Here is a 24,603-nt window from a genome sequence, read left to right as displayed (position 1 = left end):
CCAGCATGTGAGTGCAAAAGACAAGACTGAAGTGTTTGAGAACGTCATTCACCGAACGTGCTGAATGGATGTTTAATCTCTGCCTCTTTCTGAGGCAGTGTCACACAGGCAGTCTTCAGCCAATGAGATTCACTTCACCTGGCATCAAGAAAGGGCTGAGCATGTTGAATGCAACTGAGATTAAGAACTCGCACAGCATCACAATTGGCGTGCTGCCCACTTTTGCTTCAGAACGAGCTGTGCCTCTCGGCAAGTTGTTCCAGCTCAGCTACAGCAGTGACATCCACATGACAAAGTGGAAAACTGCCCAGGTACATCCTGTCCATAAAACACAGGTCAAATCCAATTCAGCCAGATCCATCCCCAGCAGTCCACCCTCAATCATCAGCAAAGTAAAGGATGTTTTTGTTGGCAGTGCTGTAAACTGGGATTTCATTAACAATAGACGACAAACCCATGCTCAGTTTGGGTTCTGCCTGACTGCTCGACTCCAGAGATCATGACAGTTTTTGTCCCATCATGAACAAAAGAGGTAATAAAGACTTCTTCTGACTCAAGGCACCAGAGTAAATTTGAAGTCAGTGGAAATCAGGGGGGGAACAATTCCAATAACTGGAGTCATGCCTGTCACAAAGAAAGCTAGTTATGGCTGTTGGATGTGTAGCCAGCTGGGTTGGCCACTTCCTCACACAAAATGGAAGAACGCAAAGATTACAGGGTAAAATGGACATTGGCAAAGAAACCAGCAGTCTGCAGAATCCCCTGTATTCTAGCTGCTACAGAAACCCGACAGAATTGTAACTAACGAGTTGCGCATATTAAGTGAGCGATTCACGGTGATTCCCAGGCACAATGGACACAACAGTTAACTGCAATTCAAACATTCTACGGAAGGTCAGACATTCCGGCGCCACTGGAGTCTGAGACAAAGGACACCAATAAGGTGTAAGGAACCGCCCAGTGATCGAAGAACAGCCCGTTATTGGGGGAATTCAAATCAATCGATTGGGAAGAGATCCAATCGATTGCAGGTTTATAGAGGGTCCGCCCAGAAGGAAGTGAAGCCCCTGGGACCTATAAAAATCAGGTCCCAGGACTGATTCGCTCTTCTTGACCAGCCGGCCCTCCCAGCAGAACGCCTTTGCAGCAGAAGAACCTTGAGAAGGAGAGGCCTGGTCAGCAGCCGCCGCCATCAAGTAAGTGTCATACAACGCCCGCTACGAGAGTCGACACTCCTGACCCCTTTAGTCCACACCAACTGGAAGCCTGCGGATCCAGGACAAAGCTAGAGGCCGTTGTTCCCTGATCCGGCAGTTCCCTTATTCCAGATAAGTATTGGCCTGTTAGTGGTAGGAATAGCCTAGTCTTTTAGTTTTATATGCATAAGTAGTAGATAACTGTATTATAATAAACGTGTCTTGTTTGAACTTACTAACTAGTGTATTGAGTTATTGGTCTGAACTTGAACTTGAATCTTGTGGCGGTATCATAACGATACCTGGCGACTCTAGAGCTAAGGAATAAAACAGAGCCAAATTGAGTGTAAAGCACACTCACCCAGAACGAGCAACAGATGTCAACTACCTCAGCCACAAGCCATCATTGTAGCAGTTCCTCAGGGTCATGACTGAGACCCAATCATCTTCAATTGCTTTATGAATGACATTAACTCCATCACCAGTGCGAAGTTTTGCTGATTGTGGCACGATGTTCACCATCCACGATACTGAAGCAGACTCTGTCCGGGTGCAGTAAAACTTGAACAACATTCAGGCTCGGGCAGAAAAGTGGCAAGTAACATTCGCACCACACAAATGCCGAGCAGTGACCATTTAAAAATAAAATCATTTACAGGATGTGGTTAGGCCAGCATTTATTGTTCATCGCTAATTGTCTTTGAGAAGGTGGGAGTGAGCCTCCTGCAGTCCTCCCTGTCGTCCCCGAGGTACACCCACTGTGCTGTTAGGGAGGGAGTGCCAGGATTTTGACCCAGCGACAGTGAAGGAACGGCCGATATATTTCCAAGTCGGGGCGGTGAATGACTTGGAGGGGAACCTCCAGGTGGTGGGGTTCCCAGGTATCTGCTGCCCTTGTCCTTCTAGATGGTAGAGGTCGTGGGTTTGGAAGGTGCTGTATAAGGAGCCTTGATTAGTTTCAGCAGTGCATTTAGCAGATGGTACACACGGCTGCCACTGTGCGTCAGTGGTGGAGGGAATTAATATTTGTGGAAGGGGTACCAATCGATTGGGGCTGCTTTGTCCTGGATGATGTTGAGCTTCTTTAGTGTTGTTGGGAGCTGCACTCATCCAGGCAAGTGGAGAGTATTCCCTCACACTCCTGACATGTGCCTTATAGATAGTGGACAGGCTTTGGGGAGTCAGAAAGTGAGTTATGAGTTAATTGATGAAGGATTCCGAGCTTTTGACATGTTCTTGTTATTTATATGGCTGGGTCCAGTTCAGTTTCTGGCCAATGGTATCACCCAGGATGTTGATAGTGGGGGATTCAGTGATAGATCTCTCTTGTTGGAGAAGGTTATTACCTGGCATTTGTGTGGTGCGAATGTAACTTGCCACTTGTCAGCCCCAAGCCTGGATATTGTCCAGGTCTTGCTGCATTTGGACATGGACAGTTCAGTATCTGAGGAGTCGCGAATGGTGCTGAACATTGTGCAGTCATCAGTGAACATCCCCACTTCTGACCTTATGATGGAGGGACGGTCATTGATGAAGTAGCTGAAGATGGTTGGGCCTCGGACACTACCCTGAGGAACTCCTGCAGTGATGTCCTGGAACTGAGATGACTGACCTCCAACCACCACAACCATCTTCCTTTGTGGACTGCAACTGTTCAAGGAGGTGGCTCATCACCACCTTTTTTAAGGGCAATTAGGGATGGACAAGAAACGTTGGTCTTATTAGCAATGCCCAAATCTCTCAAATGAACAAAAATCAGAAACATTCCAGGAACTAACCTGGAAGTACTTCATGATCTATTTGAACAGTGCTCGTCCTTCATTTAGGTTCCTTCATTTTGTTGAACACATGATCAGATGTATGTGGTTACGGCAGGGTAAAGGTTGTAGTGTTGTGTTTGAAAATGGCAGAATTGCACCCTGATTAACATGATAATTTGCCTGCTCGACATGTTGCTAATGGTCATTAACTGCCTGCACAAATGCCTCTTCACCAATAGAGCACTCAGAACACCTCTCACTGGTGGTATGAGTGCATATCAACTCTATTTTCAAGCGGTGTAACTCCTGTCGGTGAGTGGAAAGGTGTCAGGAACAGCTGCACATGCACAGTGGACCCACATTATGGTCGTGACGCATGCACAATTCCTTCTGCTCCTGAATACGGGAGCTCCAGCAAATTTGTTTTGCTACAATTGCTGAGCTTACACAAGAAGTGGTTGAATGTACACTGCAGATGCTTGTTCCCTTTGAGGAGGGACTTGCATTCTATCCCTTTCTCACAAGTTATATCACTTGGGCGTCTGTTGGCTCCCGAGCTGCACACACCAAGTAACAGTGACAAACATTGTAATGTAGGCATAACCTTTCCATTGCATATAAACCATGAAAGTGAAGTGCTTCCATTTGTTCTGTGTTTGTGGAGGGGGTTTCTCTGCAGCCCAGCAGCTCAGTTGGTAGATAATGGAACTCGCAAACCAAAGGTCATGGATTGAAAATGATAGGACGATTGGATACAATCTTGCATTTGGTTAAGGATTGTACAGGCCTCGTCTGTTTTAATGTAAGCAGCTGATATTCTGACACAGACAGAGATTGCAACTATGCAGGATGTGCTCCCCAAGTGCTGCAAGACAAATAAATGCGCCCATTTTAAAGTGTATGCAGCTACGCAGCACCTACAATATAGGCCCTGCAGAGACTAAATTCTCCCTCCTTGGATTTAAAAAAGTAAAGATTCAGCGATGGATTTTAAAAGTATATGGAATACCAAAGGGATAAATATTTTCATTACATTATGGTGGACATCAAACTCACAGCTTGCTGCAGTGCAATTATTTAATGGCCAATCAACTAAATCTCTCAGCAGTCTCACCACACTTCCTGTCCTCTCTTGCCACAGGAACTTGAAAGATTGTGGTTTTTCTCCCCTTGACGGGTTCTTGCACCCTGTCAGGTTCCCACACTGCGAGACCGTGAACGCTCACGCTCTTTATAATCTCTGCACCCCATTACATCAACATGCAACACTCGTCTTGATTCCAATAAACTAACTTGTGAGTATGTTGGACACTTCTTTCAAAGAGTGGGAGCAGGTATAAGGAGCTAAATTATTTTCTTCGGTGCTGTAAGATGTGATTGTTTTCAGTATATGTTTACAGAAATTGAACAACTAGGGCAGGCACAGAACAGATTCGGGGTATGTGCAATAACAGTAGCAAATAGTCCAATCTTTAAAATTATCCAAGACAACATTGACATTAGTGAGACCATCTTTCCCACCAGATCACTGTGCTGAATGTACATCATGTAATTCACACTGTGTATCACTGTGTCCTTGTGGGCTCTGTCTATGAGCCGTTACGCGGCTCTGCCCACAGGGGGAGATGAGGAGCTTGTACAGGGCTCCACCCTCGGCTCCGCCCATGGCCCCTCCCACTACCGGAAGTATAAAGTGCTGCAGCCTTGTGGGTCTGCCCTCAGTTCTTCTGGTCGCAGGCAGGCTCAGTTGTAAGTCTATTAAAGCCACAGTTTACTTCCTATCGTGTCTCGAGTGAATTGATGGTCGCATCAATCAGAACACACTCCTGCACTAACTTCCAATTTTAATTCTTTCATGAACATTGTGTTCCCATGCCCTCGTGGCTTGGCCTTTCTGCTTTGTTTCTGACTCTGGTGACACAATTGAGGTTTCACGTCTCAGTTGTTGTTGAAATCCACGGAGCAGGCAGAAAATAGTGCCGAAAGAAGATACACCTTTACACCTTCAAATGAGACCATCCAGGCTCAATAAAATCACAAATACAGTTTTGGAAGCTAGCTGTACATTACAGACAACCAAGCTAAACGGCCATCAGACTCGCACCTGCTTAAGCTTCATCAAAATACAGAGCACTAGATTTAGCAATATCTACCTGTAATGAACTCCAATTGGCCAACCAATAAAGGTTTGGACACAGACATAGCAGCCTTGGTACGTCGGTGCCAGGAGTGTCAACAGGGGCAAAGAGTGCCACCAGCGGCGCCATTGCACCCGTGGGAATGGCCAGGCAGACCGTGGACCCGCCTGCATATTGACCACGCCGGCCCTTTCATGGGCTCAATGTTTTTGGTGATAGTGGACGCCCACTCCAAATGGTTGGACGTCCACCGGGTAAACGCGGCAAGCACAGCATCGACAATTGAAAAGCTCAGGGCCTCGTTTGCAACACATGGACTTCCGGAGGTATTGGTGTCGGACAACGGAACGGCATTCACAAGTGGGGAATTGGAAAATTCCTGAAGGAAAACGGAGTCCGTCACATCAAAACGGCCCCTTACCATCCAGCGACCAACGGCCTGGCAGAGAGAGCGGTCCAGACACTTAAAGCGGGACTCAAGAAGCAGCCGGCAGCGTCAGCGGACGACACAGAGGTGACAGACCCAGACAGGAGGAGCAGGAAGAAGCTCAGAGGAATGCCAGCTGGCAGGAATTCCTCGGACCTTGGCGGGGAGGGGTGTAATGAACTCCAATTGGCTTTATTGGTTGGCCAATTGGAGTATGAGCTCCCTCAATGATAACTCATTGAGGGGGCCCATATAATCACCTGTGTAGGCTTTGTGAGCCAGTCTTAAGTTGACTGGACTGCTAGCAGCACTGTTTGTAGCTGCTCCTGTAATATCGTTATTGTGTAGCTGCTCCTGTAATATCGTTTTTGTAAATAAATATTGGTGTGGTGACGGAACTCCTGCCTCCCGTGGATTACTACACTACCTTTATACTTCATCAATATCTTGGAATTTGTCACACCATCCAGAGTAATAACAGAGTGTGACATCCAGAGTGTACAACAGAGGATTTTGCTTTCGCCTGAGCAGGGCAATGTTATGCTTCTTCTCAGTAACAGAACTCGTATATCATTTCTATATCAAGCTGGTGGTGTCCAATTGACTATTTTCAGCAGCTTTTCTGGGCTGAGCCAATATGGCAGTTTGACATTTAGATTTCAGTTGGCTGTTCATGACATGTAGCAGATAATTCCAGCACCAATATTACAAACACCAAAATGTCCAGTGAAGGTAAATGTCCATCTGTCCAGAACGAGAAATGCTAACTCCAAGGAAGTGTGTTTTTGTCCTTCCTCTCCCTTGCATCAAAGACACTCCTGTGTGCCGCAGTATCATATTCCAATGGTTGGCATGATTTTAACACTGTCAACCTATCTACTCATCGAAGAAAGATGGGAACCTTCACTGTCATCTCTCCAGTGTTCCGAACCATACTGATGTTAAATGTGAAGGTATCCCAAAACCCAGAAGGATAACTTGGAACACCAGTTCATAGTGATATATGTTGTTTTTGGTATAATGTGAGGATCAATGTACAACCCAGTGAGGAACAATTCAGTCATGTGAACAATTAATAAACAATATTTATTCATAGAACATAGAACAGTACAGCACAGAACAGGCCCTTCGGCCCTCGATGTTGTGCCGAGCAATGATCACCCTACTCAAACCCACGTATCCACCCTATACCCGTAACCCAACAACCCCCCCCCCCCCCTAACCTTACTTTTTAGGACACTACGGGCAATTTAGCATGGCCAATCCACCTAACCCGCACATCTTTGGACTGTGGGAGGAAACCGGAGCACCCGGAGGAAACCCACGCAGACACGGGGGAGGAACGTGCAGACTCTGCACAGACAGTGACCCAGCCGGGAACTGAACCTGGGACCCTGGAGCTGTGAAGCATTTATGCTAACCACCATACTACCCCATTCACTTAAAACAAAGATAACAAAAATGATAAGAAGGACGATAATACACTGACACTTCAGTATGTTAATGACTATACACATATACTTTTATATGAAACTATCCCTTTATTGGTGGATAAGGAGGGATGAACACCAAAGACTGACAGAGGAGATTCATTTGGGGGGCCCAGACCCCAGTTTCCTGGCCACGAGGAAGGTGTTTCAGGCGAGGTTCGACCAATTGTCCACAGGTATAGCGGTGTGTCAGCTGAAGGGCAAGGCGGATGGTCTGTGAGTATGGGGAGAAGGTAGGGCATATGCAGGCCAGCCAGCTTCGGAGGGAGGCAGCGGCAATGGAGACAGTTCAGGTACGGGATAGGATGGGGAAGTTGGTGGTGTCTCTGGAGCAGATTTAAAAACTATTTGAGGAATTTTATAGGGACCTGTATAGGTCGGAGCCACCAGAGGAGGATCGGGGGAATGGGGGAATTTCTGAACGGGCTGGAGTAGCCAAGGCTGGGAGAGGAGGATAGAGCAGGGTTGGAGGAGCTGATAGGGGAGCAGAAGGTGAAGCAGGTGATTCGGATACAGGCAGGGAAGGCTGCGGGGACCCATGGGTTCCCAGTTGTTTTATAGGAAATTTAAGGACAAGCTGATGCCGTTTGATGGTGGGAATGTTTGAGGATGCGATAGGTAGGGGTGCCTTGCCTCAAATGATGGGGCAAATTTCCATCTCGTTGCTGCTGAAGAAGGACAAGGAACTGGTGGAGTGTGGGTCGCATCGACCCATATCTCTACTGAATGTAGATGGCAAGATACTGGCAAAGCTGTTGGCATCAAGGTTGGAAGGATGTCCCCTGAAAATGATTGGGGAGGACCAGACGGGTTTCGTGAAGGGAAGGCAATTGTTCGCGAATATGAGGAGGTTGCTAAATGTGGTCCTTTCTCCGGTGGGAGAGAGAGAGAGAGACGGAGGTAATGGTGGCTCTGGATGGAGAGAAGAGATTGGGTACAGTGGGATTATTTGATGGCGGTACAGGAAAGATTTGGAATTAGGCCGAAGTTTGTAGCGTTGGTGTGGCTGTTGCATAAAGTGAATCGAGAAAAAAGTGGCGGCAACCCACATTAGGTATTTGGCGATGCAAGTGGCCCAACGGTGGGCAGGGCTTCGGAAGTTTAATTTAATTGGTTTGGTGGGGAGGATGAAGGCCGCTTTGTTGAGATGGGACAATTTTCTTCTGTCATTGGCCAATGCAGGCAGTTAAAATGATCGTTTTGCCGCAATTCCTATTTTTATTTCAATGTCTGCCGGCCTTTTTACCCAAGTCCTCCTTCAGGGATGCACATGTTGATCTAATTCATTTGGGGGAGTGGGGTGGGAAGGGGGAGTGTGCCGGCCTCCTCGTTGCTGGAGGATTAGAGAGGAGGGGGTCATTTTAGCGATCTACGGAAGGATCCGAGAGGAGGATAGGGTGTCCATGGACGGGATTACGGTGAAGTGGGAGGAAGAGCTGGGGGGGGGGGGGGGGGGGGGGGATGGAAGCGAGACTGTGGTGTGAGGTGGTGTGGAGGGTGACTGCCTCAACTTCATTTGCGAGGTTGGGTCTGTCACAGTTGAAGATATTGTATAGGGAAGACCTCACAAAATCAAGGATGAGCCGCCTGTTCAAGGGGGTGTCAGGTATCTGTGAGTGATGTGGGAGGGGCCTCGCAAACTATGTTCATGTGTTTGGTCCTTCCCGATGCTGGAAAGGTTTTGGACGATGGTGTTCAGTACAATCTCGGAGGTCTTGCATATATGTGGATATGGCTCCCAGTCCCTGAGAAGCCACATTCAGGGTGTTGGACTGGCCTGAGCTGCAGGTGTGTACGGGGGGGCAGATATCTTCGCCTTCGCTTTGCTGATCGCTTGTGGGCAGGTCTTGTTGGGGTGAAGGTCAGCTTTTCCAATTTGTGCCCCAGCGGAGCAGGGGACCTGTTGGGGCTTTTGACCCTGGCGAAGGTAAAGTTAGAGCTGAGGCAAGTGAAGGAGGCGTTCTACAATTATTGGAGTTTGTTCATCATCCTTTCAGGAGTTGGTTACCGTTGATTGTTGTGGGGGGGGGGGGGGGGTTGTTTGGTTGGGTTGTTTTGTATCATGAAAATGGTGAAAATCTGTCGAATAAAAATACTTTAAAAAGGAAATGAAACTATCCCTTGGTCCCCAGCTACCTACATTACCTGAAACTCCAGGACACGCCTTTTCCTAAACAACAGCCAATATTTAGTAAGTCGATGAGCTAAATCCAGCCAATAATTACCACACTCAGATTGAGGCGGCTACGTTGGATAAATAGTCTTCATATTCAGTGAAGGCGGCAAATGGCAATTTCTTTTGGGAGACTATATCTGCCACTGCTGCAGTCCTGATGTTAGTTGTCTCTGTCCCTTTTCCTTAGTTAGCACTCTGCAGTAATGCTACTTCTTTTCCTTTGATGTTATTCACCTTGCAGAGTCGGCTTTTCGCAGGTATGTCTCAATTTCCTGACCTCTTCACTCTGACGTTACCACCTCCTTTGACCCATTGTTTTCTCGAGTCACATCGGTAAAATACTTGTTTTCCACTGATGGGCGAATTCACATTTTGCCATTTCTCCAGACGTCTGCCTTTAATCAACTCCCTGCTTTACTTTGTTTTTCGAATCTTAATTTTCCCCCAATTCTCAACACCAAGGAGACCTTTCCACATACCGATGGCTCCTACATTGGAACAGGCATAGATGGTAGAGTTTGTTGTTTTCTCAACCCACCTCTCACAACATTAATTTTGAATCCTTTTATTTTAGATTTATGGGAAGGTAAAGAGATTGAATTTATTTTAGAATCAGTGTGTTTTTATGTATCCAGTAAAAAGACAAGTTATTGCACAGTCAATGAGGTAAAGGGGCAATAATTGCATAATCAATGAATTAGGAGAAGTAGTGATTACAAGAAACTGAAGCAGGGAACTAAACCATACGTTACTTTGTCATGAGTTGGAACATTAGTTAAAGCTACAGTGAAGAATAGATATTTTAAATTGAGGACATGTAAGGACTGGGTAAAATGGTGGATATGTAATTTCAGGTTGAAATTGTGTTGTGTGATATTTTTAATCCATGCGCTAACAAAGGAATTAACCCATTAATATATCCAGCATCAATTTAACACATTTTTTTTTTTGACAGGTTTATTTTGCCTATCCCCACTTTGGTATTATTCAAATGGTGGATAGATCTTCAATAATTCTATGAATTAATGACAGTGAATTTGATTTTAACCCCAAACCCAACAGCTGATAGAGGATCGAGCAGTCAATTATCAGGCAGCGTAACCCCCAGGCAAAGGGTTACAAACCCATGGCAGACCATCTCATAAAAGGCTGACGAGGCCCAAATTAACATTTGAAAGTTACAGCCTGATGGGGTATGTAGATCGGGGGAGGTCAGCCCCCTTGGCTGCCCGGTAACAGATCCCCGGTTGGAGACACCACCTGAAGGCCAACTCCTTTCAGCACTCCCTGTGGTCCAAGACGTGGTGTCACAAAGAAGCTTTCAGTTTGCCCTACCCCCCCCCAACGAAAAGCCCTGATCATGTTTCCCCAATAATAGCTCAGCTCACGTTTCCCAAAAAATAGCTCACACCATTCCTGCCCCGTCACGATGGGTGCCCAAGGATTGCCAGAGAGGGTTCCTGTGAGTTGTGTATTAATTGTATTCAGGTGATGGGTTTTCCCTTGTGGGAATAGACTTGTGCCCCTATAAATAGACATAATCTTGATTACTCAAGAGAGTATAAATAAACACAGGCTGAACCTGTGGCCGTTGGATTAGGAGGTTTTAGTTTAGACAGGCAGCATGTTGGTGCAGGCTTGGAGGGCCGGAGGGCCTGTTCCTGTGCTGTACTTTCCTTTGATGTGGAGACGCCGGCGTTGGACTGGGCCGAGCATAGTAAGAAGTCTTACAACACCAGGTTAAAGTCCAATAGGTTTGTTTCAACACTAGCTTTCGGAGAACCGCTCCTTCCTCAAGTGAATCATTCACCTGAGGAAGGAGCAGTGCTCTGAAAGCTAGGGCGCGATTCTCCGCTCCCCATGCCGGGTGGGAGAATCATTGGAGGGCCGGGCGACTCATTTCACGCCCCCCTGGTGTCCCCCGCGATTCTCCCACCCCTGCTCGGAAGAATCGCCGCTCGCCGTTTTTCACGGCGACCGGCGATTTTCAGACCCGGATGGGCCGAGCGGTCAGCCGTTCGCAACCGTTTCACGATGGCGGCAACCACACCTGGTCGCTGCTGTCATGAACATGGGTGCCAAAGGTCCGTTTGAAGCTTGTGGGGGGGCAGAGAGGGGAGTGAGCACCACGACCGTGCTCGGGAGGGTCTGGCCCGCGATCGGTGCCCACCGATTGTTGGGCCGGCGTCTCAAAGTGATGCACTCTTTCCCCTCCGCCGCCCCGCAAGATCAAGCCGCCACGTCTTGCTGGGCAGCGGAGGGGAAGACGGCCACCGCGCATGCGCGGGTTTGAGCCGTCAGCCGTCGTGACATCAGCCATGCATGCGCGGGTTGGAGCCGGCCTACCTGCGCATGCGCGGCTGACGTCACATAGGCACCGCCGTCGCAAGCGTCAAGGCCCGCCGGCCGGGAATAACGGAACGCCGCTCCTAGTCCCCTGGGTGGAGGTGAATACGGTGAGAGGAGCGGCCTCCAAGGCCGTCGAGAAACTCAGCCGAGTTCACGACGGCCTTCCAGATTTTTCCCGGGAGCGGAGAATTCCGCCCCTAGTGTTTGAAACAAACCTGTTGGACTTTAACCTGGAGCTGTAAGACTTCTTACTGTACTTTTCTTTGTTCTTTGTAAGAAAGAGAACAAAGGGAGAAAAAGAAGGACTGGAAGGAGAAGAAAAAAGATACAAAGAAATGAATAGGATTTTTTGAAAAAAGTGAAGTTTCAAAATATTTCACAACAATTCACTACTTGAAGGAAGCAACTCCGCCATTTAAATTGTTTGCTTTCAGGGTAACAGAGATTTATTTGCTTTGCACAAACATAAATCTCCTCATTGAAAAGGTATTTATGCTGTTGCGTACAGAGATCTAACTTTCTGTGACAACTTTAATTGGCAATTTCCTAAAATGCATGAGAGGGTGAAGGACAAGCTGGTGTAATGCGAGGTGAATGCAGAATGGTACAAATAGCCTGCAACTTGTGGAGATTTGCGATTTCTCGTCCAAGATGCTGGACGATTTATATATTATTAGTGGTTAGCAGCGTTAAATTTGCTGCATTTTGCAAATAAAATCTGGGCTATAAAATGACACTCTTTATAGATCATAGATCAGTACAGCACAGGCCCTTCGGCCCTCGATGTTGTGCCAAGCAATGATCACCCTACTTAAACCCACGTAACCCGTATACCCGTAACCCAACAATCCCCCCATTAACCTTACACTACGGGCAATTTAGCATGGCCAATCCACCTAACCCGCACATCTTTGGACTGTGGGAGGAAACCGGAGGAAACCCACGCACACACGGGGAGGACGTGCAGACTCCACACAGACAGTGACCCAGCCGGGAATCGAACCTGGGACCCTGGAGCTGTGAAGCATTGATGCTAACCACCATGCTACCGTGAGGCCCACTAGATGTGCCATGTGTCTCTGGTATATGTCTATGAATCGTAAATAGTGGTGGACAATTAAATAAGTCACAGGAGGAGTTTGCACAAATATTTCCACCGTCAATGATGGGGCAGACTGGCCCATCAGTACACAAGGCAAGGCTGAAACATTTGCAGTAAATTTCAGCCAGAAGCACCGAGTGGATGATCCATCTTTCCTCATCTGGAGGCCCCCAACAACACAGACGCCAGCCTTCAGCCAATTTGATTCAGTCCATGTGATATGAAGCAACGGCTGAAGGCTCTGGCTACTGAAAAAGCTATGGCCACCAACATTCCGGCAATAGTACTAAAGACTTATGCTCCAGAACTTCCCACACCGTTAGCCAAGCTGTCCCAGTCCAGCTGCAACACTCGCATATCCTTTGTAATAATCTCCTCAGGACCAGCCTTCTGACATCATTATCTTTTACTTACAGAATAGGAAAGGCCACAGCCGTGGCTGACAGTGCGCAAGTCCAAGCCGGAAGACCTACAACCCAGGTTGTAGCAGCGAGTTATAAACTCCCACTGCTCGTTTTCTATTGGAGCTCCATCCCACCCAATAAGGAAGTTCACACTCCACGAAGCCCACGGGGAGATCTATTGTTGATCCCTCAAGTTCTTTACGGCCACCCCTCCCACCTTAAGTCCATTTCTCTCCCAGTACTCCAGTGGTGAGAAAGGCTCTTCTGTCGCTTGCCGATCAGTCTGAGGTTGGGGCCAGATCTGATGCTGTGAACAAAACTTTCATTTCTGGAGGGTGTGCCGAAGAGTTACTGATGTGGATTCCTCTTCAGGGTCCGCTTCAGCCAAGGCGTTAGCTTCCTCCGTTTTCAGCTCAGAGTCTGTGTCCCTGTTATCCGGAGGAACTGGCTCTGGGTCGGCTTTGAGCTGTCACCCAGTAATGGCGGTGGCCACCTCCATGGTCGGTGATGTGTTAGGCAGGTTGGTTCGATGTGGACTGCACTCGATGCAGGGAAGTTAGAAACAAACGTCTAACACTGGAGAAGATCCAACACTGTTTTATTCAACTACAGAACTGATAAACATATTCAGCTGTGGGTCGACACTATACAGATCTGACTGGTGACCTTGTACTAGCCTGGCCAGACTTACTAGCTACCGCATGGTATTTGCACTGGCTAGCTCGTGGATTCTGACTGTCTCAGTGGGCCCAGGGAGAGCGGGAAACCTAGTGCCCTCTGGCTTTATAGTGGTAGTGTCCTGTCTTGTGATTGGCTGTACTGTGTTGTGTGCTTACTGGTCATCCTATGTGTCAACCACTGCCTGTCTGCATCTCATTATATACATGAGTGGATATTATGACAGTCGGTATTGAGGCTCTCTCGGTGGTGAGCAGGGCCGGCTCAAGGCACCGGCAACTCGGGCTGTCGCCCGGGGCGCCATGTGCTCGGGGGCGCCAGAGACTCGGGTCCCGCGCATGCGCGGTGGCCGCCCACCCCCAGGGCGGCCCCCCGGCTCGGTCCCCGCCCCCCCTCGGGTCCGCCCCCCTCGGGTCCGCCCCGCCCGCCCGCCCCCCCTCGGGTCCGCCCCTCCTCGGCCCCGCCCCCCCTCGGGTCCGCCCCCCCACCCCCCGCCCCCCCCCCCCCCCCCCCCCCCCCCCCCGGCCCCAAGGGCGCCGAAGTTCAGCTTGCCCGGGGCGCCAGCAACCCTAGAGCCGGCGCTGGTGGTGAGCTCCCTGTTCCTGAAGTGGTCCAGGTCTTTCTTTACAACCTTTCTGGTCCTTCACTTTGTAAGGCACTGGACACGTTTCCCCATTGTGATCTCAGAGGCCCAGCAGGAACAATCTCCAAAGTTCCTCACGAGAACCTGATTGCCTGCTTCTGTTCTTGCATGGTCACAATTGCTTTTCTGGTTCTCTTGCTGGTACTCCAGCCTCCCTTCCAGATTTGGGAACAGTCAGCTCAGTCTCGTATGAAGCCGCTGTTGTAACATTGTTTTTTTAAAAAAAATAAATTTAGTGTACCTCATTCATTTTTTTCCAATTAAGGGGTAATTTAGCATGTTCAATTCAATCCACCTACCTTGCACATCTTTGGATTGTGGGGGCGAAACCCACGCAAACACGGGGAGAATGTGCAAACTCCACACGGACGGTGACCCAGAGCCGGGATCGAACCTGGGACCTCGGTGCCGTGAGGCAGCAGGGCTAACCACTGCGCACCGTGCTGCCCTCCGCTGTTGTAACATTACCGCTGGGGTAATTCCTCTTGTTGTGTGAGGAATGGTCTCATAGTCAGATAAAAATCACGCCAATTTGATTTCTATGGATGCCACAGGTTGTTTCTCATGCCAGTTTTAAAAATCTGCACCAGGGGGCAGCAGGGTAGCATGGTGGTTAGCATAAATGCTTCACAGCTCCAGGGTCCCAGGTTCGATTCCCGGCTTGGGTCACTGTCTGTGTGGAGTCTGCACGTCCTCCCCCTGTGTGCGTGGGTTTCCTCCGGGTGCTCCGGTTTCCTCCCACAGTCCAAAGATGTGCGGGTTAGGTGGATTGGCCATGTTAAATTGCCCGTAGTGTCCTAAAAAAAAAAGTAAGGTTAATGGGGGGGGGGGGTTGTTGGGTTACGGGTATAGGGTGGATACGTGGGTTTGAGTAGGGTGATCATGGCTCGGCACAACATCGAGGGCGAAGGGGCTGTACTGTTCTATGTCTATGTTAACACTCGTTCCGCCAGCCCATTTGATTAATGGGTGATAAGTGGCTGCTCTGATGCCATTGGATAGCATGAGGTTTTGGAACTCACTGCTGATGAGGGCAGTGCCGTTATTGGAATGCAGGGAGGCTGAGGGAAGGGTTTTTTGTTATTATCTTGACTCAGGTCACACCGTCTCACTAAGTCTGTGATGTCTGAGCAGAGGTCTGGCCACCATTTTCATTTTTGATATGTCGATCCAGATTCCCGTACCAGCCTCCCCGGACAGGCGCCGGAATGTGGCGACTAGGGGCTTTGCACAGTAACTTCATTGAAGCCTACTCGTGACAATAAAGCGATTTTCATTTCATTTCAGATCGGACGCTGCCCTGAGCCAGGGACAACTACTCAGAACCCCAAGAGAATGATACCATCCTCAACACTGAGCTCGTCTTTCTTCGTCAGATTGTTTCTTCTGAGGGATGTCCTCAGAATCCACCATTCAGGATCATGTACTTCAGTTCAGACTGAGTTGGATCTTTTTTGCATCCAGGCCTTAATTTGCCTTGCGAACACCAACAAAGTCTCGGAACGTTGTCGGGTCATCGTGGCTTCTTCCAATGCTGGTAAAGGAGCCAGACTGTGGGCGGTGCTCTCTGGATATATCTGATACTGTAGCTACCAGAGCAGGTCAAATGCCAGGAATCCCACGGAGCGTAACTCACCTCCTGACTCCCCAAAGCCTGTCCACCATCTACAAGGCACAAGCCAGGAGTGGGATGGAATACTCTCCACTTGCCTGGATGAGCGCAGCTCCAACAACACTCAAAAGCTCAACATCATCCAGGACAAAGCAGCCCCACTTGATTGTCACCCCATCCACAAACATTCACGCCTTCCACTACCAACAAAGATCGGCAGTAGTGTGTACCATCTGTAAGGTGCACCGGAGCAACTTACCAAAGTTCCTTCGACAGCACTTTCCAGCCACCTAGAAGTGCAACAGATGGAAATACCAGCCCCTCCAAGCCTCACACTCTCCTGACTTGGAACTGTATTGTTATTATAACACTGTCGCTGGGTCAAAATTCTGACACTTCCTCTCTAACAGCACTGTGCATATACCTACACCACATGGTCTGCAGCAGCTGAGGAATGCAGCCACCATCTTCTAAAGGGCAATTTATGATGGGCAGTAATTGTTACTCGCCAGTAATGCCCATTTTCTATGAATTCAGCAGCTAGAGTTTGAAAGAATTTCGACATTCTTTGTAATTTAATTGGGTTGAATGAGTTTTCTAGATATCAGACATTAATTCATACCAGTGTTGCTGAACATTATATTTCATGAGAAGTTCTGAAGTATTGTCCTTAGCTACGTTAAGATTGATATCATTTTTAAAATATTTTGGGATTATTGCGGTATTTTGTAAAGAAGGCTATGTGTCTGTGTGTATATGTGTGTTTCTCCGTGATTAAGTAAATTGAATGAAGGTGAATAGAAATAGCTGTCTGTGAAAACTGAAAGATAAAAGGGTAAAGGTGATAGATGTAGGAATTTGTAATGAAAGGAGATGGTGAATTTGGATTAACAAGTAAATAGGTTGGATTTTTAAATTTTGCATGAGGAGATAGGAAGGGACTTGGCTGTTCATCTGTTAAATTTCAAAGGGGAGTTTAGGTACTTTTCCAACCTATAAATGTTTCATAAGAAAACAAGGGAAGGGTATTAAATTTTATTGGACGCAGAAGTGACAGCAATCGGAAAACAGGAAAGGTGTTTATATTTTGGAAAAATTGAGTTCAGAGGTGCTGAGGACAATGGAATCTGAGATGAAAGGGGAAATGCGTATTTGAAGAAATACGCTAAGTTGAGTTGTCATGGCGGTTTTGGGGAGATGCCCTGAGACCAGCTCTACAATCATAAAATCATAGAATCAAACAGAACAGGCTCTTTGGCCCATCAAGCCTGCTACAACAAAAAAATCTCATCTTCACTCAACCCACTTTGCAGCACTTGGCACATGGCCTTGAATATTCTGACATTTCAAGTGATCATCCAAGTACTTTTTAAAGATCATGAGGTTTCCTCCCTCAACTACCCTCCCAGACAACGCATTCCAGAGTCCCACCATCCTCTGAGTGAAAAGGTTTCTCCTCAAATCCCCTCTTAACCTCCTGTCTTTCACCTTAAACGTATGCCCCTTGTTATTGACCCTTCAACTAAGGGGAAACAGCTGCTTTCAATCCACCCTGCCCATGGTTTTATACACCTCAATCAGGTCCCCTCTCACCTGCTCCAAAGGAAACAACCTGAGCTTATCTAGCCTATTTTTATAACTGAAATGCTCCATCTCAAGCAACATCCTGGTGAAACTCCTCTGAACCCTGTCTAATTACATCCTTTCTATGGTGTGGTGACCAGAACTAAATACAGTACACCAGCTGAGGCTAACCAAAGTTCTGTCCAGCTCCAACATAACCTCTCTGCTCTTATAATCTACGCCAGAAGTGATAAAGGCAAATGTCCTGTATGCCTTCTTAACTGCCCTGTTAACCTGTCCTGGTTCCTTCTGGAATCTGTGGACAAGCATCCCAAGATCCCTCTAATGTCCTGCTGTTCATTGAGTATTCCCTTTGTTGTGTTACTCCTTCCAAAGTGAATCACCTCACACTTTTCTGGGTTAAGTTTCATCTGCCACTGATCTGCCCATCTGACCAATCCTCCTGTAACCTCAAACCTTCTTCTTCACTGTCAATCACCTGGCCACTTTGAGAATGTGTGAAATCTGAAACATCCAGACAGGCCAGAAAGTCTTTGTTTCAGAAGCAGTTTGTTTCTGAGCATTCCTGAATTTCAACAGCAGCCTGGAAATGGCCGAAGAGTGATGTGCTAAGGTAACAGCAATTTTGCTTTGCATAACTTATTGGACGTTTATATTAATAATCTACAAGGGAGTTGTTACCAAGAAGGTGTTTAGAACTTAGAACATAGAACATAGAACAGTACAGCACAGAACAGGCCCTTCGGCCCTCGATGTTGTGCCGAACAATGATCACCCTACTTAAACCCACGTAACCCGTATCCCAACAATCCCCCCCATTAACCTTACACTACGGGCAATTTAGCATGGCCAATCCACCTAACCCGCACATCTTTGGACTGTGGGAGGAAACCGGAGCACCCGGAGGAAACCCACGCACACACGGGGAGGACGTGCAGACTCCACACAGACAGTGACCCAGCCGGGAATCGAACCTGGGACCCTGGAGCTGTGAAGCATTGATGCTAACCACCATGCTACCGTGAGGCCCCAAACTTGTGTGTTCTGGCCATGCATGTTTTTGTGGGGATGTGAGACTGTTTTAATCGTGTAACTTTAATCTTACGTGTTTTAGTTCTTTCTTCTTAGAACATAGAACAGTACAGCACAGAACAGGCCCTTCGGCCCTCAATGTTGTGCCGAGCCATGATCACCCTACTCAAACCCACGTATCCACCCTATACCCGTAACCCAACAACCCCCCCCCCCCTTAACCTTACTTTATTAGGACACTACGGACAATTTAGCCTGGCCAATCCACCTAACCCGCACATCTTTGGACTGTGGGAGGAAACCGGAGCACCCGGAGGAAACCCACGCACACAGGGGGAGGACGTGCAGACTCCACACAGACAGTGACCCAGCCGGGAATCGAACCTGGGACCCTGGAGCTGTGAAGCATTTATGCTACCCTGCTGCCCCAAATGTTCATAAAAATTCTTGTTATAAATCATTCAATTTTTAAAATCCTAAAGATGTTACTGTATTTCTATGTTTCTGAGAGTAGCTTTTTTTTTTCCTTGTTTTTAAAAGACAAAATAAAACGTTATGATCATTGTAATATTAATAATTGGTGACCACCAGTTAGCTAATTAACAACGATGGGTTTAGTACGAATTCCAAACTATATACAGTGTGCTATCAATGATGTCTTCACGCTCAGCACTCGGATCACAACCGACTGCAAAAGCCCGTGCTCTGCACCAAGGTCCTCACGCTCATTTCCCATTGGTCGATCAGGTCACAGGACCCACATGATACATCCCCCCCCCCCCCCCCCCCATCCCCCCCCCCCCCCCCCCCCCTTAAGGGCCAAGCTATTACATCTCTTTGCCCTTAAGTTCCTTGTTTCATAGTACATTGTTAACTTATAGAACTTTCAAAACATTAACAATAATGTACGGTTTTTCACACAGTTTATCAGAAACTCGGTCCGTCAGGGGACTTTCTCTTTCTCTGGGATCGACGTTGATCAGCTGGATGAGGTTCCATTGTAGAGGTAGCTCTCCCTTGATAGCAGCACAGAACTTCCCAATGTTTTCTTGACCTCACTGGGAGCAGCATTTTGGCATGCCACTAGCTGGATCACCCGCCTTACTCATTGAACAAACATGACTTGTTGGCACAATGGGATCAGGCAGCAACATGGGGCCTTGGGAGACTGCCTGTTTCCACAAATGATCTCTATGTTTCATCAAAAACACGTTCTGCACTTTCACTCGTAGGGCAGTGACTCAGTCTTGGCGACCACAGCTCGCAGGATCCAATTGGGTCTACTTCCAAAACTCTTTACCAAAGCTGGATTGTCTATCCCAAATGGTCTTTCCACATTTGCAAATCATGGTTCCTTTTATGGCAAATCTGCCTCGTCTCCACCCTCCCCACCAAATTAGTAACTACCAGGTTCATCTGTTTCTCAAGTGGCAACCCATCAGCAGCTCAGCCGGAGCCACGCCAGTAGTGGTATGCGGGTGGTTCTGTCAGCCAACAGGAACCTGACTATCTTGGGTCCTAATGACGCAGGTTATTGCTTCTTCACACCAGCTTTAAAAGTCTGAACAGGGCGTTCAACCAACCCATTTGATGAAGGGTGATAAGGGTAATGTACAAATATTCCATTAAATATCATGAACGTCTGGAATTCCTCTGATGCTGTTCCGTTGTCTGAGACAATGACTTCTGGTACGTTGTGGATGGTGAAACATTGGTGCAGTTTCTCAGCTGTGGCGCATGAAGTTGTGGACTTCATTTCAAGTACATTCAACATTTAGAATGGGTTTCCACCAGCAAAAGAAACACGCCCATGAATGGGCCAACAATCCACATGAACCATGGTCGCCTCGGCCATTCCTTGGTTGCAAGGGAGCTGCAGCTGGTAACCTCTGGTATAACTGACATTAGTCACATTATTTCACAACCCTTTCTATGGACACATCGATGCCAAGCCACCAGATGTAGTTTCTCACTCACATTTTCATCCAGGACATGTCCGAATGGAAGTTATGCAATTATCAAAACAGCAGTTCTCTTCCTGATATGGAGAAGACCACTCTTGTTCCCCAGGGGCTGGTTTAGCTCACTGGGCTAAATCGCTGGCTTTTAAAGCAGACCCAGGCAGGCCAGCAGCACGGTTCGATTCCCGTACCAGCCTCCCCGGACAGGCGCCGGAATGTGGCGACTAGGGGCTTTTCACAGTAACTTCATTGAAGCCTCTCGTGACAATAAGTGATTTTCATTTCATTTCAAATGATGATGTCATCCTCACAACTGAACCCACCTTTCCTGAGCTGATAGCGTAAGAGGAAATTAGCCTATTCTCATTCTGCCATGCATGAAGTATCATTTTAACCTCTGCAGACAATGGGTCTCTTCGTCCAGTATTTGCTGCGGTGTCATGGAAGGAGTCCAGAACGTTTCAGGGTATCACAATCTCTTGCAGTTCCAGAGTGGATGGCATTTTTTCTGGTAACATCAGGCGACTTAAGGCACCTAAGGCTATGTGAGCCCCTGGCCGATGTTCAAAGTTATATTCATAGGCCAATAAGAAAGCACCCAACGTTGTATCCTAGCAGAGGCAATTGATGAAATCGCTTTTACTTCCCTGAAGAGTCCTAAAAGTGGCTTGTGGTCTGTGATGACCATATTGATTAAACCTCTTGATGCTGGACAATAGCCAGGTCTTCTTTTTTAATTTAGGAGTATCCTCTTTTTTCATCCGTCAAGGTTCTTGATACATACCCAATGGGTCTCTCGGATTAGTCCTCCATTGCATGGGACAACGCAGCCACTACGCCATACGCATCGCTTAGTAAGTACTATCGCCTTAGAGGGGTCGAAATGTACTAATAAGCATGAAGACTGAAGTGCCTGCTTAACTTGGTGAAAGGCCTCTTCCTGAGGTCCTTTCTCACCCCATCTCTGGTGCTTCTTTAACAGCACATGCAACGGTGCTGGCAATATTGATAAATTTGGGAGGAACCATCCATAATAGTTGACCAACTCCAGGAAAGATATGAGTTTGGAGGTGTTCCAAGGGGCCGGTGCCTCCTTAATTGATCTCACTGTCCAGGGTGTAACCCTAAGCACCTGATAACCAAGATAAACAACCTCATTCACTTGGAAGGTGCATTTCTCTCTTTTTAAGTGCACTCCTGCCTCTTGAAATCTCTTAAAACTTCGTCCAAATTGACCCAATGTTCCTTTTCAATGAATTCCGTTATTAAAACATCATCCAAAGAAATAAGAAACCTGGGCAAACCTTTTTTTTTTAAATTTAGAGTGCCCAATTCATTTTTTCCCAATTAAGGGGCAATTTAGCATGGCCAATCCACCTAGCCTGCACATCTTTGGGTTGTGGGGGCGAAACCCACGCAAACACGGGGAGAATGTGCAAACTCCACACGGACAGTGACCCAGAGCCGGGATCGAACCTGGGACCTCGGCGCCGTGAGGCCACAGGGCTAACCCACTGCGCCACCGTGCTGCCACACCTGGGCAAACCTTGCAGCAAACTCTCCATGGTTGACTGGAAGATTGCGAAACCCTAAATAGCATACATGTATCTTGGTATATCACCTTATGAGTATTTATGGTGACATAACCTCTTGATACATCATCCAGTTCTAACTGTTGGCTCATGTCCAACTTGGCATATGTCAAACCCCCAGCCAACTTGGCATTTAGGTCCTGCATTTTGGGGATTGGGTAAGTATCTAATTTTGTGGCCTGATTTACTGTCAGCTTGTAATCTCTGCAGAAACGAGTGGTCTGGTCTGGTTTGACTCCTGGCACAATGGGTGCTGCCCACTCAGCGAATTGTATGGGCCAAATGATGCCCAAATCTTCCAGTCATTTTAGTTCTGTCTCTATCTTCTCTACTGATGCATAGGGCACAGATCTTGCTCTAAAAATTCTCGGGGTGGCTTCTGGGTCCACATGGACATTTGCTTGTAATACTTTGACCTTTCCCACTTCTTCACAGAACACACCTTGGTTTTTTTTTAATGTTTTCATTCTCCATTTTCAGATTTTGCTCCAAAATTCCCACCCCCCCCAAAACAGTAAATGGTAACAAATATAAAATCAATCCCCTTAACAATAACAACGATCCCATCCTCCCACCACCCCAAACACCGGCCCACCTGTCAATATATGCATCCAATAAAACAAACCCTCCCACGGTGGAAACAAAAAAAAACAAAGGAGAAAAAAAGAAAGGAGTCCGGGACCGCCCATGGTCACCCTAGAGTCCATCCCCCCCCCCCCCGCACCCTAGAATCCACTCCTCCCCCCCCCCCCCCCCCCACACTCAATGCCGTCCAACCTCTGAAAGAGTACCATATGTGATAGCCAAGAGTTGTAAACCCACCCCCCCACTCCAACTCCTCCCGCCCACTGCCTCTTGGAAAACTCTTTCCCCCAACCTCCCTTGGGGTTTTTTTTTAATGACTTTGTGCAAGCCCCCTTCAATCAATTTACAAAGTTCCAGCCAGTTCAACTTCATTTCCTGGAGTCAGTCACGGTCACTGAACCCAGTCCTTGGCGCAGCATCACTGTCAATGATAGCTGGGCAGACTGCTGTCTGTAACTCACTGGGGTCATGGTCACCCCTGCTAGTTATATGGCCTCTCGGGTATCTGTAGCTAGTTTAGCTGCAATATTCTTCAGTATCAGCGGTTAAACCCCTTCTTGGAGATACCAGTAGGTCTGTTCGTTCATGGCATTAGCTGATGGCTCCATGTCCAATTTCATCTGCAGTGGCTGGCTGTTCACTAACAACAGCACTATGTTGGGGGGCTACCTTATAATTGGGTTTCCACCTTATTCAGCGGCAAAATGATCCGTTCGCCCGCTGGACAGTCCTCCATACTATGCACTGGGGCTGGATTATTTACTCTGCTGGTACTGCTTGTTTTCACACTTGTCCATCAAGTGTCCTTTTCTTCCCCACTGTTCGCTCAATCTACACGTTTCTTGGGAGTAACTTCTCCTACACCAAAGCAGTCAGTATTATCCCTCGGCTGCTGTTTAAACTTTCTGTAATGACTCTTCTGACTTCTGTGTTATTCTCTCGACTAAACCCAGGGCCTCTAAATTACAATTCATCTGCCATACATCGGCCCATTGATCAAGATCCGGTTGAAATCGTAGATAACCTTCTTCTGGCTGGTTTAGCTCACTCAGCTAAATCGCTGGCTTTTAAAGCAGACCAAGCAGGCCAGCAGCACGGTTCGATTCCCGTACCAGCCTCCCCGAACAGGTGCCGGAATGTGGCGACTAGGGGCTTTTCACAGTAACTTCATTGAAGCCGACTCGTGACAATAAGCGATTATCCTTTATCACTGTCCACTATGCCACCAGTCAAACTTACTAGCCATGCCTCCGAAATTCTCATCCAAATCATTAAAATAAATAACAAATAAGAGTGGACCCAGAAACTGATCCCTGAGGCACACCGCTGGTCACAAGCCTCCAGTTTGAAAAGCAACCCTCCACAGCCACCCTTTGGCTTTGGTCGCCAAGCCAATTTTGTATCCAATTGGCTACCTCGCCCTGAATCCCATGAGATTTGACCTTTTGCAACAACCTACCATGTGGTACCTTATCAAGGGCTTTGTTAAAGTCCATGTAGACAACGCCGACTGCACTGCCCTCATCTATCGTCTTGGTTACCCCTTCAAAAAACTCGATCAAATTCATGAGACATGATCTCCCACTCACAAAGCCATGGTGATCGTCCCGAATCAGTCCTTTCCTCTCTAAATGCCAGCAAATCTCTGTGTCGAGAGCATCTAGAGGTGTTCAACTTTGGATCAAGTTATACGTCTGGGTCCAACATACAGTCAGCAATATAACTTTCTCCCTATCCTCCCCCTCTATTTCATTAACCCAGGAAAAATATTCCAAACGCTTTGCATATTGTACCCAGTCCTCTGTAGGAGCATCGAAAGCTTCTAATTTTTGAAAGAGAGGCATGATTACGTTTCGATGTGTTGCAGGCTCAAA

This window comes from Scyliorhinus canicula, chromosome 26 (genome assembly GCF_902713615.1).
Source record: "Scyliorhinus canicula chromosome 26, sScyCan1.1, whole genome shotgun sequence".
Classification (NCBI taxonomy): Eukaryota; Metazoa; Chordata; class Chondrichthyes; order Carcharhiniformes; family Scyliorhinidae; genus Scyliorhinus; species Scyliorhinus canicula.
This window is presented reverse-complemented; position numbering follows the sequence as displayed.